Source organism: Rhinolophus sinicus, linkage group LG10 (genome assembly GCF_036562045.2).
Source record: "Rhinolophus sinicus isolate RSC01 linkage group LG10, ASM3656204v1, whole genome shotgun sequence".
Lineage (NCBI taxonomy): Eukaryota > Metazoa > Chordata > Mammalia > Chiroptera > Rhinolophidae > Rhinolophus > Rhinolophus sinicus.
Window position 1 is genome coordinate 7,886,146 of NC_133759.1, and position 13,034 is coordinate 7,899,179.

Consider the following 13,034-nt stretch of genomic DNA (forward strand, 5'->3'; position numbering starts at 1 on the left):
AACCTCAGTATTCATAAAACATCCTTTCAAAAGGCTGTAGGGAGACTCGTTTTATGGACATAATTTATTCGATCCATCTGCATTTGTTGTGTGTCGGCTGCTTTTAATTTTTTGCTGTTATAAAACGGGGAACGTGGGCAGCTTGTGCATGTTGTTGATAACTTTCTGGAATGGGTTGTCAAAAGCCCCGGTGCGGTCCCCAGCTCCACGCCCGGCCCACTACCTCTCCCTTCCTCTCGGTTGGGTGGCTGGCGTCCGCCAGGGGGCGAGCGGGAGCCGGGGCCCGGGCTCGACTGCGCATGCGCGCGGCGCTGCGAACACGTGCGGAGGGCGGTGGGGAGGGAGGGGAAAGGTAGGAGGTGAGAGGTGAAGGGGCGGAGAGCTGCGCCGGCGCCCGGCGGCCGGGAGAGTGAGGGCGGGCACCACGCACCGGACTGCGGGCTGGGAGCGCGCACGCCGCGTCCCGCCCTCGCCGCTGCCGCCGCCGCTGGAAGCAGCTGCCGCCACAGGTACCGCCGCGCGTGTCCTCACGGCGCCTGCCCGCGGGCCCCGGCTCGGGCCTCCCGCCGCGCGGCCCCGGGAGTTCCGGGATGGGGGCGTCCAGGGGCACGGGCGCGCGGGCGTGGGCGCTGTCCAGCAGCCGTGCTGCCTGGGCCCGGAGACCGCAGCCGGGAGAGGGGGCCGGGCCGCCGCGTCGCCACCCCCACTCCTTCGCCGGGCCCCGCCCGGGCGAGCTGCGCGCCCCCTGCCCACCCTCCGGCCTCAGGTGACCACTGCCTGATCGCCGCCGGGAGAGGGGGTCGTGCTGTTGCGCCCCTGGCCCGCTGTGCCCCGGGAAGCCGTGGGTTCTGGAACCTGCTTTGGGGCTGTCTGGGTTGCCCAGAGCGCGGGGGAGAGCACGCTGTCCACTCCTGCCTCTTGGAAGATCTGGTTGAAAGGCACCACAGAGCTTCTTTGCTGGGTTTTGCTGGGTTTCTCGTTTTGTGTTTTGCCCAAACTCAAACTTTGCTCACTAACGTTGCCTCTGTTTACTTCTGGGTGGGTTTATTACCTCTGTGTCTCAAACAGGATTGTAACGTTACGACAGCATTAGTTTGAGTGGCAGAAAGTTGTACAGGTGGAAATGCTGTTGGCCGAAGGGGGCGGTGAGTCTCTGGGGGGGCTCTGGCTGGAGTTTCCCCTAGTTTGGGCCACTTACTGCCCCACCTTCTATGGTGACAATCAGGGTTGCGTGATTTCCGGAGATTTTTGTGATAATTCTCCTAAAGAGGAAGTAGATAAGGTTGTTTTTAATGATGTTAACTTTAGGTGTGTTTCTTTCATGTGACCAAACGTTTCGTGGAGTTGACTTATGCAGTGTCCTTATTGGTGTGCCATCACCCCAGGCTATTGTGCTAAACACTGAAGCTTTTATAAGGAAGGAGTCAGGGTCTGGGGTGTACAGTCAGCGCGGAATAGGTTTAGGTGTTTCTGAGTGATGCCTAATTGACGACCTGTATCTTTTCAAGTGTAAATATAGTTTAGGTTTTAAGTGTTTTACACATTTGCAGCATCCCCGCTGGGCACACGATGTAAAAAACACAAACTATGTATAAACATAACTCCATGTTTATTCTTTGAAGGAATAGATTGAAATTGAAAGAATTACATCTTATGTATTATAAGCTAATATGGTGTTTGAGCACTCTGTTGCTGTTGTGGCAACAAGAGCTCCTCTCCAGAGGTCTCCATGTATTTAGCATCGCTGCCACCCCCCACCCCCATCGTCTAGCTTACTGTTGGGAGGTGGGTAAAATGTCTACTCCAGTTTATGACTAGAAAATGGATGCATAGAGGTTGTGAATTGCCAGAGGTCATGGATCAGCAAATGAACTGTCCAGCTGGGAAACAAACCCTACCTGTGGGTTCAGTACACATGCATTTCCTAACATTTAGACCTTAGGGAGGCACGCATGTGCGTGTGGCCCAAGACCTCGAATGACACTTAGGTTTATGTGCTGGTCTCCTACCCTGACCATTGGTGGCCATTTGCTTGCCACCAGTGTCCGTTTTACTGGCTCTGACAGGTACTTCATGTGTGGTCTGTGTCATCACTCCCATCGAACAGATGAGAAGACTGCCCCTCAGGGAGTAGCTGGGTTCCCAGAGTCACCCAGCCTGTAAACGGTGGGTCAGGCCTTCAAAGCACATCTGCGGGACTCCCCCACTTGAGCTCCTCCCACTCTGACTTGCTTCCTTCCTGAGTTGGCCAATGAAACAAAATCCAAGTGACTCCCTTTGCCACCTGAAATAATAATACTAGGTAAAATATTTATTGAACACTTGTGCTGTCTAGGTACTGTGCCAGGTGCTCTAATAATAGCTTATCTCACTTAATAACCATATCATCATCATAACCAGGTAAGATGATATTGTTATCACCCCTTTTACTGGTAGTTTTAGAGATGTTATCTGACTGGCCCAGGGTCACCTAGCGAATTAGAGGCAGAGCCCAGGTGCAAACCTACGTTGGTCAGACGAGTCCGTGCTCTTATGCTGGTCTTGCACTTGCTGGCTTCCTCGTCTCCTCCAGTGCCCACTGGCAGGTGAGCGGTAGCAGAAGAAGGTGATAGGGTGCAGGGAGGAAGCCCACCTCACAGACGTGAGTCAGATGGTGAAACTGAGCCGGAAGCAGACAGCAATTTGGCCACTGCATTTGCCAGCTTCCACTTGGGTGCTTCAGGGCGCTCCTGAGAATGTTACCAGCGTCTCTGGGCCACACATAAGCTTCACAGTGGAGTCCAAAGCATGTGTGTGTGTGTTTTCAAGAGTGTGCATGGGTCTCAGGAAGATAAAATTAAAACCGATCTTGTTTCTATCAGCCCTACTTAATTTTTATTATGTATTTTACAGTGTGCACTATACAGTGTTACAGTAGTACATGTATAATTTATATATAAATATACACATATTGGGGTTGTATACTCAAATTTTTGTTGGGGGTTTATAATCAAAAACCTTTGGTTAATTTGATATTTAACATTTTCTGATTGCATAAAATATGTAAGGCACTGTGCTAACCGTTTGTTCCTGACTTGGAAGTCTAGTGAAGTTCAATGTAATTCCACATAATTCAGAGAGAGTGGTATTTCATATTAATAACCAATTATAAATTATTTTGAAATTGCAGTCATGAGTGTGAAAGAGGATCTGGTGTCTCAATGGCCTTTATGTCTCCAATGTAGCACCAATCTTAAGTGTTAAGCTCAGTGACTGATACAGCTCTTTGGAAGTTAAAATTTTGTTGGACTTCTGTTGTAAGCATGTTCATTTTAGTTAGAAGCCAGAGAGACTGAAATAATCAGTTCATGCAAATATGACAGTTGTAATAGTTGTATCTGTGCTGTCCCCCAACACCAGAGTATTTTAAAATCATCTGTTGAAATTCCAAATACATCGACTCCTTATCACTTTTTACAAACTAGATTTGTCTTCATTTCATTCCACTGCAGCAGTTGGTACCTTATCTCAAAATGAACAGTTCCAGAATTCTACCTAATTTGAAAAATATCTCTATCATCTTCCAGCTTGTCATTTCAGAATTGAATAGATTAGTATTTGTTCAGAGTTCAGATTCAAATAACAACATGGGTTTTGAGCAAGAAATACATTTTCCTAACTAGAAAAGCTGTTTTTATCTAAGTGAGGTATCATTATCCCAGTGATTCTCAAACCCTGGCATGAATCAAAATGCATCTGGCAGGCTTGTTTTAACCCCACCTGTGGAGTCGCTGATTCTGTGTCAGAGGTAGGCCCAGGAATTTGAATTTCAGACAGATGACCAGATGCTGCTGCTGGCCTGGGGAGCCACGGCTCCATACAGCTGCACCCCAAGTCAGAGCGCTGTGCTTCACAGTGAACCCCCGCCAGCGTCAGTCAGTCTTACAGTAGCATTTCACCAAGTACATAACTGGCTCTTGTTTTTAGCTAGTTTTCTTATTTTTAGGTGATGTTATAATTAAGATTGCATTTTCAATTATAGTGTTATTTCTACTTTTTTTCTTGCAGTCCTGCATTTCTGCGTTTCTGGAGGGATCAGAGTTTCTTTTAATACAAGTCATTCACATTGAAGAAAAATGAATAGGCAAGCGCGCACGCACACACACAGTTAAAATTGTCTAATCCCAGTGTGGCCATTAGCAGGCTTCTTCTCAGGCTTCTTTCTTGCTTATTCTCTTGCTCTCTCTTTCCGTCTCTATAATGGGATCATACTGTTTCGTATCTGTTTTCTATGTCATTGTGTGAACATCTTTTCATGTAAAAAATGGTTCTACAACATTTTTGTTTTTTTTCAAACATAAAATCTCATTTGTTTTTATGTTTTTTTTGTGTTTGTGTTTCTCCTTTGAACAGCCTTGCCCAGCCAGCTTGCTGTACTTGGCTGTGGGCTCGGTTGCACCCCTAGAAGACCACTGGGACACAGAAAGTCCCCAGGCAGCGTCCCTCTCCTCTTCAGAGATCTTCAGTTGCCCCCCCTCTCGTGATCTGCCCTAAGCTGACCTACCTAACCCTTCTTCCCTCTGCCAGGTCATGTTTTTGCTCCTCTCCAGGGGGTGACTAGGGTCCTTCTATCGGGCCAGAGTCTGGTTTGACACTCACTCATATTTGTCTGTCACAGTGGCAGTGACTGACGGAAACATGAAGACCAACCTTTAGCAGGCACCAGAGAGTGTTGCGTATCGTATTGTCAGGAAGGGTAGTCTTTTTTTTTTTTTTAATTGGGGAAGGGGAACAGGACTTTATTGGGGAACAGTGTGTACTTCCAGGACTTTTTACAAGTCAAGTTGTTGTCCTTTCAGTCTTAGTTGTGGAGGGTGCTGTTCAGCTTCAAGTTGTTGTCCTTTCAGTGTTAGTTGTGGAGGGCTCAGCTCAGCTCCAGGTCCAGTTGCCATTGCTAGTTGCAGGGGGTGCAGCCCACCATCCCTTGCGGGAGTCGAGGAATCGAACTGGCAACCTTGTGGTTGAGAGCCCACTGGCCCATGTGGGAATCGAACCGGCAGCCTTCGGAGTTAGGAGCATGGAGCTCTAATCACCTGAGCCACCGGGCCGGCCCAGGAAGGGTAATCTTGAATTCTTTACCTCCCAAGAGCCATCCCAAGCTCAACTGTGAGAAAGAATATCCATGGGACTGTGCTGGAAGGTGCTTCAATGCACCCATTCCAGGCGGTGTTTTGTCTTTAGATAAAGCAGGATCATAAGGAAGCAGCATTATTCTGGCCCCTCTTCCAGTTGCTTTTTACTAAACTCACTTTGCATGGCCCCATCAACTTGCATTGAGAGCTGTACAGAAAGTCCCCAAGAGGGGCCGGCCCGGTGGCTCAGGCAGTTAGAGCTCCATGATCCTAACTTTGAAGGCTGCCGGTTCAATTCCCACATGGGCCAGTGGGCTCTCACCCACAAGCTTGCCAGTTCAATTCCTCGAGTCCCGCAAGGGATGGTGGGCTCGGCCCCCTGCAACTAAGATTGAACACGGCACCTTGAGCTGAGCTGCCTCCCGGATGGCTCAGTTGGTTGAAGCACGGGCTCTCAACCACAAGGTTGCCAGTTCAATTCCTCGAGTCCCACAAGGGATGATGGGCAGCGCCCCCTGCAACTAAAGTTGAACACAGCACCTTGAGCTGAGCTGCCTCCTGGATGGCTCAGTTGGTTGGAGTGCGTCCTCTCAACCACAAGGTTGCCGGTTCGACTCCCGCAAGGGATGGTGGGCTGTGCCCCCTGCAACTAGAAAACGGCAACTGGACCTGGAGCTGAGCTGCGCCCTCCACAACTAAGACTGAAAGGACAACAACTTGAAGCTGAACGGTACCCTCCACAACTAAGATTGAAAGGACAACAGCTTGACTTGGAAAAAAGGCCTGGAAGTGCACACTGTTCCCCAATAAAGTCCTGTTCCCCTTCCCCAATAAAAAAAAAAAAGAAAAAAAAAGTCCCCAAGAAAATCTGTGAAGCCAATTAGAAATTTGCTTCAGGGTCAATGCTTGGAATGACTGTGCCTCTTCTGAGCCACTGTTTTGATTTTGTCTAAGGTACACTGTGAACTGTATGGATAATGTTTCCCTCTTTGCCTTGGCCACTGGGGAGTTCAGAGTCTGATTTGTATTCAGTCTTCTGACTTGTGATTTCTCTCTTAACCTCACCTCTGGCTTATAACATTGTTTTTAACGGCTAGGTATTTTACCCTTTGTCTTACATTTTACCATAAAACATAACACATTTCGTCCCTGTTTTAAACATTACTGTGATTATATTCTTAGAGTCAAATCTTTGTCTGTCCCTATCCTTATTTCCTTTTATTTTTTATACAGTTGCATCTCTCCGAGCCCCACCCTCTCATGTGTACTTATTCTTTTTTGTTGTTTAATTCTTTTTAACTTTTATTTATTTAAGTGTGTTTTTCCAGGATCCATCAGCTCCAAGTTGTTTCAATCTGGTTGTGGAGGGCGCAGCTCACAGTGGCCCATGTGGGGATTAAACCGGCAACCTTGTTGTTAAGAGGACTGCGCGCTAACCAACTGAGCTAACCGGCCGCCCCTAATTTTTTTTACTGTGGTAAATGCACATAACAAAATTTACCATCTTAACCATTTTTAAGTGTATGGTTCAGTGGCATTCAGTACATTTCCTAACGTCCAACCATCACCACCAGCCATTTTCATAGCTCTTTTCATCTTGCAAAACTGAAACTCTGTACCCATTAAACAACTCCCCATTCTCTCTTCCCCCAGCCCCTGGCAACCACCATTCTACTTCGTATCTCTATGAGTTTGACTACTCCGAGTATATCATGCGAGGGGAATCCTGCAGCATTTGTCTTTCTGTGACGGGCTTATTTCATGTATCATGACATCCTCGTGGTTCAGCCATGTTGCGTGTGTCAGAATTTCCTTTTTAAGGTTGAATAATGTTCCGTGGTATGTATATACCATATTTTGTTTATCCATTCATCTGTTGATGGACATTTGGGTTGTTTCCACCTTTTGGCCATTGTGAATAATGCTGCTGTGAACATGGGTGTACAAGTATTTGTTCAAGTCCCTCTTTTCAATTCTTTTGGGTATATACTGATGTAGAATTGCTGTATCTTATGGTAATTCTATATTTAATTTTTTGAGGACCTGCCATACTCTTTTCCACAGCGGCTGTACCATTGTACATTTCACAAGCAATGCACAAGGGTTCTAATTTCTCCACATCCTTACCAACACATGTTATTTTCCATTTTGCCTTTTTAAAAAAATTTTTTTAATAAAGCCATCCTAAGTGGGTGTGAGGTGGTATCTCACTGTAGTTCTGATTTGTATTTCCTTGATGATTAGTGATGTTGAGCATCTTTTCATGTGCTTAGTGGCCATTTGTGTATCTTCTTTAGAGAAATGTCTTTTCAAGTCCTTTGCCCATTTTTGAATCAGGTTGTGTTTTTGTTGCCAAGTTCTAGGAGTTTTTAATATATTTTGGCTATTAATACCTTATTAAATATATGGCTTGCAAATATTTTCTCCCATTCTGTGGATTGTCTTTTCACTCTGTTGGTAGTTCCCTTTGATGTACAAAAATTACTAATTTTTATGAAGTCCAGTTTGTGTATTTTTTGTTGTTGTTGCCTGTGCTTTTGTTGTCATATCCAAGAAATCCTTGCCAAATCCAATATCATGAAGCTTTTCCCCTATGTTTTCTTTTTAAGAGTTTTACAGTTTTAGCTCTTCATTCAGGTCTTTGATCTATTTTGAGTTAATTTCTGTATATGACTTAAGGGAAGGGTCCAGTCTAATTCTTTGCATGTGGCTGTGTAGTTTTCCCAGCACCATTTGTTGAAAAGATTGTCCCAAGGAGAAGGGCCCAGATGAACTCCATCTCTTGGCTCTCTTCTTTGCCACTCTTTCCCTCGCAAACAGCCCTTTTGCACATTTTGTGTTTGGAATGGAACCATCTTTCCACGGCATTTCTGTTAAAAGCTTTTGAGATGGTAATAAAATAGAGACTCATCACATCTCCACTTTTGGTAAAGCATCAGGAACCCTAGTGCTCCCCAGCAGATCACACTTCTGGCAGGAAACCAGGCCAGGGGCCTTCATCCTGTGTGGACACACCTGGATGTGCCCATGTGTGCCTGGGAGCAGGAGGCTGGTGTCTGCACCTGCTGGGACTGAGGCTAAGGGCACCCTTCCCCGGGGCCAGAGGTCTTGTCTTGTGAAATGACAGGGATTGCCCTGTTGGGCTCCTGGGTTGTTTCTAGCTGTAAAACAGATTCTTTGCACACATCATAGCGGTGGTCAGTTCAATCCCTTTGTTAGTCATTCCTGACCAGGTCAGGAGGGAATAAGAGTGTAGGTTATTGACATTGTGGAAGAAACCTTTGACGTACTTGACGTTCATTGAGAAAGAAGGCTGCCTCTCAGCGTGGTTATTTGTGATGGCCACCACCACCAGCGAACGTAAATTGCTCTTCCTTCTGTCTGGGCGTTGCTGTGCCATCCCAATGATTATTCTGATCATTCTCTTGTGTGTCCTCAGGCTTCAGATTCTATGAAGTCAGCTTTCATTCATTCACTGAAATTCCTTTCTTTTTTCAGTACTGTTAACTTGGTCTGCTGAAAAGTCTTCCAGCTTATTTGGCTAATTTTGATGCTTAGAGAAGCAGAATTTCCTGTCCTTATCATTAGTCCATTCTGTAAAACAACATTCAGAAAGATCTTCTTTCCTCCCAAGATGAATTGTTTGTCCCAGTGGACTAGTTTAGCACAGTGAACGGACCTGCAGTGACTTTCCACTCGGCCCCAGGCAAGGTGCTAGGTGCTCTAAGGAACACAAAGGTGATTCAGCTGTGACCTTCTCCCGAGAGGGACCAGTTGGTCAGGGGAGGCCGAGGGAGTCGGAGTAAACACAGGGCAGGCTGGAAATACACAGTTACAGAGCTGGAAGGGAGGGCTGCTGCTCTACAGGCAAGCTTTGTTCATTATTTTTTCCTTTTAGCTTTTCAGTGCAGTAATACATTCACATGGCACAAAATGCGAAAGGGACAACAGAGTGGACAAGGAAAGTTTCCCTTCCGTCTTAGCCCTGGCCCCAGATCCCCTCCCCAGAGGCAGCCAGTGTTACAGTGATTGAGTATCCGTTCAGGGGTGTTCTGTGCATACTACAGACAAAAACACAGAGAGCTCTTTTACATGAAGGTAGCACACTATATCCTTTGCTTTTTGTCTCTGTTTATAATAGTTCATTATCAATACGTAAGAGCTTTCTCACTGTCTTTTACAATATTCCATTGTCAGGATGTACCTTAATGCATTGAGCCAGAGTTCTACTGATGGACGCGTCAGATGTTTTTAAACTCTTCTAGTGCAGACAACACTGAGTAAGGTTCTGTATGCTCCAGTCCCGCCTGGCCAAGTGCATCTATCTGGTGGTCACTCCTCGACCCAGGAGTGCGAGGTTGGTGACTACATGCTTCTGCCGTGTGGCTCGCTCTCACCAGATACACCTGCCTAGAGGGTGTACCCACCTCCGCTCCGGTCGTGTGTGCAGCGCCTGTTCATCCACGCCCTCACCTGTGCTGCTGCACCGCACAGCTTCGTCTTTGCGACTCGATAGGTAAAAAAATAGTTTCTCTCTGTTTTTGTTCAAAACTTCTTAGTTCAACCTACAGAAAAGTTAAAAGAGTAATAGAATGAGCACTCATATTATAGCAGGGGTTTTAAATTGTGTCTCTCTTGTTGCTATCGGTTGAAGGACCATTTCCATTTTCTTCTCTGTGAAAAAGCTGTTTGTATCCTTTGCCCATTTTTCTGTTGGGTTTCTTTTTTTTTTTAATTGATTTTGTAGAAATTGTTTATATACGAAGGAACTCAGCACTTTGTCAGTGATATGAATTGCAGTTATATTTTTTCAGATCGTTATCTTTTTATTTAGGATGGTTTTATCATGAAAAAAAATTTGGTTTTTAATTAGGTCATATCGATTGGCCTTTTAAGGCTTCTGGGTTTCCTGTTATGCCTAGAAGATCTTCCCTAGTAGAAGAGTATGACAAATTATCCTCTGGTTTCTTAAAGTACTTTTTTCCTGTTGTTTTTCACCTTCAAATCTTTTACCCATTTGATTCATTCTGGTGTGTGGTTGAGGTGTGGATCTAACTAAATATTTTCCCAAATGGCACCCATTTGTTGTAGCACTTTTTACTGAACAATTCATCTTTCTCCCACTTGTTTAAATATCCTTTGTCATTTGCCACATATCATGTACATTTGGGTCTATTCCTGGACTTTCTCGTCTATATACTAATCTGTGTACTTATGTGTTGGTACTGCATTGTTTTAACTGCTCTAGCTTTATAGCAGGTTTTGATATTTGGTAAAGTCAATTCTCATTCATCATCTTTCATCTTCAGAATTTTCCTGGCTATTTTTATTTTTCTGTATGTTAAAAAAAAATCCTGTTCCTGTTTGTTTTTATTGGGACTATGTTACATTTTTAGTCATCGTAGGAAGAGTGACATTTTGGTAATGAGTCTTCCCACTGAGGAGGTTGCATGTCTTTCTCTCTGTTGAGTCTTCTTTTATGTCCCTCAGTTTGTGAGATTTCTTGGCATTTCTTGTTAAGATTATTCTCAGGTATTTTTTTGTTTGTTTTTAGTGTTGTTGAAACATTATCTGTTCTTGTTGATGATGTATGTGAAGGCATTGATTTCTATATATTAATTTTCACTATCATGCCTGATAGTCCCCCCTTCCCCAACTTCCCCCCCATCCCCCCCTTCCCCCCCATCCCCCCGCTTCCCCCCCATCCCCCCTCCATTACAGTTCAAGCCGTTGTTTCTCAGTCTAGTTGTGTAGGACACAGCTCCCTGGCCCATGCTGGTATTATGAGCCTTGTGCTCCCCCGCTGAGGCAGTCAGTCGCCAGTCATCGGCTGGCTGCTCACAGCAGCTCATGGCAGCTCTCGTGCTGGCCACCTGCCGCTCCTGATGGCACACTGTAGCCCACAGCAGCCTCCGGCTGCTCCCGGCTGCTCCCGGCAGCCCAGCTCTAGGGAAAACCGTTGTTCACAATCTTAGCTGTAGAGGGCGCAGCTCACTGGCCCATGTGGGAATCGAACTGGTGACCTCGGCATTAGGAGCACAGCGCTCCAACCACCTTAGCCACCAGGCCCGCCCCATACCTGATTCTTGTATCAACTGTGAAAGGTTTTCAGTTGATTCTCTTGGATTTTCTAGGTATATAATATCTGCAAATAATGATAATTTTACGTGTTCTTTTCTATTTGTATACCTGTGTTTTCTTTCTATTACCAAATTGTAATAGCTAGTACCCCACAAGAGTAGTAAATAGTTGTGGTTAAGTGCATAGCCTTGTTTGGCCTTTGACTTTAGTGGGAATTCTTCTAATATGTTCCCAATGGGCTTGATTTTAGCTTTGGAGTTGAGAAAGATGTAAATTTTTACTTGGTGTCTGTATCTTATATACATACATTCATACATATACATACATAGTCATGCGTTGCTTAACAGTGGGAATACATGCTGAGAAATGTGCTGTTAGGCGATTTCGTCACTCTGCAAACATCATCGTGTGCTTACACAACCCTGGATGGTACAGCCTGTTACACACTTGGGCTATATGGTATAGCCTGTTGTCCCAGAGCTACAAACCTGTACAGCAGGTTACTGTACTGAATACTGTGGTTAATTAACAGTGTCAAGTATTTATGTATCTAAACATATATAAATATAGAGAAGGCATAGTGAAAATATGCTGTAAAAGGTAGGAAATGGCACACCTGTAAAGGGACCATGAGTGGAGCTTGCAGGACTGGAAGCTGCCCTGGGTGAGTCAGTGAGTGAGGGTGAGCAAATGTGAAGGCCTGGACATGACTGGGCACTACTGTGGACTGGAAACACTGTCCCACCAGCCCTCCCCTGCTTCCTTCCCACAGGGTCAAAAATAGGACATCGGAGCTGCCAGGGCTGCTCCGTGAACAGGGATGTGGGCTGGATGGAGTGGAAATACTGAGGAGAAACTGGCTGGCTAAGGCCTAGATCCCCGGAATAGTGACGGGCAGGAGGGAGTGAAAGGTGGCCTGAGCATCAGTAGGAATGAGAAGTCAAGGTGGAGAGATGGAGGAACAGCAGGGATTGCCATGGCGACGTGGTTTTGGCTGTTGCTTGTTGCAGCAGTGGTCAGATTAAGGAACCTTGTGGTATTCAGAAAAAAGAGGCTGGTGAGCACGGAGAGGGTGAGGAAGTGAGGGCTCAGTATTTGACCTTGGAAATTTGTTTTTGGTTCCATCGACCCTGTCTGGCACAAAGGGCTCTCTCTGGTGTTGGATCGGAAGAAATCAACTTCTCTGTGCTTTACATCCCTACAACCTGAAAATATTTCCAAGGTACAGAGACAGGCCGGCTCCACCCTACCACAGAAAGCTTTTACTAAAGTGGCAGTGGCTCTTAATGTTGTTAAGGTCGCTCCTGTGGACCTGTGTCCTTGTACAGGGTCTTAGGTCCTCAACAAAGAAGTTACAGCAGTGTGCTCTGCAAAGTAGATCTGGGGGGAGAGGCTCCTCGGTGCTGAAACAGGTCAGTGGCTGACTGATATGTAATCTGTGCCCTCAGAACTGAGCTGCTGGGAGTGAGAGGGCTTCTGCGGCCAAGCCTGGCTACTCTCCTGTCAGAGAAAGGAAAATTCCTCCCGAACCCATATCCTTCCATGTCTTACGGGAAACTCAGCTCCAGTATACTATGGGGTCACCATTGTGTATGCGGCACGACTGTCACATAAACCAGTGTATATACATTTGCCAAGCATCTGTCTGTTAGTTTATTAAAACTATTTAATTTTTCAGCTTTATTGAAGTATAATTGACAAATAAAATTGTATATATTTAAAATGATGATTTGACATATGTATACTTTGTAAAATGATTACCACGGTCAGGTTAACTGTGTTTTATCTGGGAGAATCTTTATCTCTTCTTGGTTTCTAAAGGATAACTTTGCTGGGGAAAAT

General features: G+C 45.6%; 1 protein-coding gene across 1 annotated transcript in view; it reads left to right on the forward strand.

The window, feature by feature from the left end:
- The first annotated feature begins 354 nt into the window (after positions 1 to 354).
- The window catches only part of SCAP (SREBF chaperone), a 52,553-nt gene continuing 39,873 nt past the window's right edge, over positions 355 to 13,034 (forward strand). The window contains exon 1 of the mRNA XM_074312454.1: positions 355 to 509. The gene's annotated coding sequence lies outside the window, so the exon portion shown is untranslated. The remainder of the gene's footprint in view (positions 510 to 13,034) is intronic.